This window comes from Phalaenopsis equestris, unplaced genomic scaffold, assembly GCF_001263595.1.
Source record: "Phalaenopsis equestris unplaced genomic scaffold, ASM126359v1 Scaffold000604, whole genome shotgun sequence".
NCBI classification, from domain to species: Eukaryota; Viridiplantae; Streptophyta; class Magnoliopsida; order Asparagales; family Orchidaceae; genus Phalaenopsis; species Phalaenopsis equestris.
In genome coordinates this window covers 197,348-200,279 of record NW_018165044.1, presented here as the reverse complement: position 1 = coordinate 200,279, position 2,932 = coordinate 197,348, and positions in this window count along the sequence as shown.

Here is a 2,932-nt window from a genome sequence, read left to right as displayed (position 1 = left end):
TTCATAACGTGGGCTTAAATAGGGTATTACAAGGTATTACAAATAAACCCCTACTCTTCTTCAATATTCCATTTTTTTCCACTTCAATATTCCATTTTTTTTCCAAAAGAATTCTAAATAAGTTACTTCTTCAATAGCCCATCTTTTCACATAACCCAAACAAATCTAATGAATTAAGCACTTTAGTGAGGCATGTAGTGAGGCAGTCAGCCACTTGCTCTCTAGTGGCTACATGACTTGGCTCATATAGCTCATTATTCAACTTTTCCTTGATGCAAAATCTATTAATCTACACACGTTTGGTTCTATTGTGTTGCACTAGGTTGTTGTTTCTCTAGGTTGTTGGCAATGCTTGTTGCTGACTTCTTTTCGTACAACTTCATTTGAGTTCTTTGGTCCATCTTGAGCTCGAACAACAAGGCTCTCAGCCACAACATCTCGGCAACTCCTAAGGCTACAGCTATTGACCTCATTTTTAGTGAAGTCTAGTTTTCTTCTAGAGTCCAGCCTTAGGATTCTCCCTTTGACTATCTTAGAACCCTAGAAATGGGACCCACCTCATTTTTGAAATCCAAACTACCTCTTTACCCTTTTGGAGTTCTGCATGTGTGATTCTCAACCTCTAGCATTTAGAAGGTTAAAACCGACATGAGAAAACTCAAAAGGTGTCCCTATAAGACCATTAAGCCCTAAGATTACCTTATGCACAATTTGCACATTCGCGCGCATAAACTTCACAATTCAGACAGTCGACACGTTTAATTATTGCAATTAACGCCACCTATGTCTTTATGTGTTGCATAATTAATCGAAACTTAAATAAAATTTTGACACGATCGATCGCAAACTCGAAATTTTAAAGAAAATTGAATTTGAAGCGTTTTCAACCCGACTGACGAAACGAATTACGCCCACGTGTTTGGAACGTCGAATTCACTTAGGAAGTACATCTATTTTGATATAGTTCTATGCACAAGCGATTAGTGCGCGAATTGCGAAATTTTAATATTAGATGTTAAAAAAAAAGAAATTTCATTTTATCAAATCTCTAAATCCCTAACCTCGCTCACGCCTCTCGCCCCCTCTCTTTCGCGCTCGCGAGCTTGATCGAGCAGACCGTCCCCCTTCCCGTTCGCGAAACCCGACCGAGCGACCCTCTTTTTCTCTCGAAGGATCGGATCGAGGTCCTCTCCCCCGTGCTCTTGTAAGACTTCCACCCACTCCCTGTCGCGCTTCAGCTTTCTACTCGCATCTCCCACGCCTCTTTGATTGTTGTCGCTTCTTCCGTCCTCCTCAGTCTTGGCTCACCCCCCAGGTGAGTTCAGGGATGTTTCTCCTCCTTTCCTTGGCTATAAAAACTCCACTTGGGGGATGGTTTAGAGGTTGGACGAAATTTTTAGGAGAGGGGAAGTGCCAGGGATGTTTCTCCTCCTTTCTTTGGCTATAAAAACTCCACTTGGGGGATGGTTTAGAGGTTGGAAGAAATTTTTAGGAGAGGGGAAGTGCTGCTGAAATTTTTCTTAGGCTAGGCATGTTCTTGAGTTTGTTTTGGATCTGCATCAAAGAGGTAACCCTCTTCCTCCTTTCTTTAAGCATTTGAAGGTAATAATCTCATTGTTTTACATTCTTCTTCGGTTTACTTGTAAAGTATATCATGCAGTAAGAAGTGTTTTTCTTATTCTTATGGAATTATCTGTTTTATTCTACTTTCATGCCATGGGTTTAATATGTTTTTTCTGATTTGCAATTCCTATATCGCTGCTTGCTTTTAAGGTATGCAATCTATCAACTGTACTTTGGGTTTGATTTGCTACTTGAGTCTTAGCTTGATTTGGGTTTATGTTCAGCTTTAGATGTCTTTTTATAAATTGCAGCAAGTCTTGGACTTTTGAACAAATATTGAGAGAGCCTGATATTCATAAGGATTAAATTATTTGATTGTAGTTCTTGACTGTATGCCCTACGTGAAGTTCTAGCATTTTCTAGTGTTTGGGATTAGCAGAGAGGACAACCCGGCGGTGAAAAAAAATGGTGAAAATTCGAGGCTCGGTTGATATATTTCTAAATCACAGTCTTGTGCCAAATAATATCATATGAACTTTATGATTTGTTTTGGATCCAGTGCCGGCGTATTTCAAATTTTATATTCATGTCACCCAATTCTTAAATAAGTGCATATGAAACATAGGCTTTTATATTTACATAATTACCATCTACTCCTCATATGTATTACATATATACCACCGAAATTTTAATGGTTGTTTTCTGCTCTATGTCTGTGTCAATTTGAAAAGATTGAGGGAGGCTTTCATATATCGACTTGGGCACTTTAAGTGCTGATTTTTTGAGGCTTTTATACATTGATTTGAGCACTATAAGTGCTAATTTTTCGAGGCTTTTATATATCGATTTGGGCACTTTAAGTGCTGATTTTTTAAGGCTTTTGCACACCTTTTGGGACTGATTTGATCATCATTTTGAAAAAAATATAAATATTTTTAGGCCGATTCACTTGCGGTTTTGCCCCTTGCTTAGCTGATTTTTTTTAGAAGTGCGTCGGCCTCCTTCTCCGTTGATTTTTTTTTGTTATTTTTTTCCTTACCAATAGTTAAGTTAAAAAAGAGAATTTCTTATTTAATTATTTGAAAAACACTTAAAAGATATGTGAGGATTAGTTGGAAAATATTTCATTGAGGGTAAAACACCTTAAATCACTTCAATCTCAAGTTAAAGTGTAGGCTTCCTAAATTTTATAAGCACACCCTAGGTGAGTTCATTTATCTAATTTTCAAATGAATGATAAAACTAAGCACTTGACCTTAATTCAAGAATTGATTAAAATACTAAACATAAGGATGCACCAAGATGTGGTTCATAACTTCTTTGATTAAATCAAGTAGTGAAATTTCCATCATGACTTAACCTACAGTGA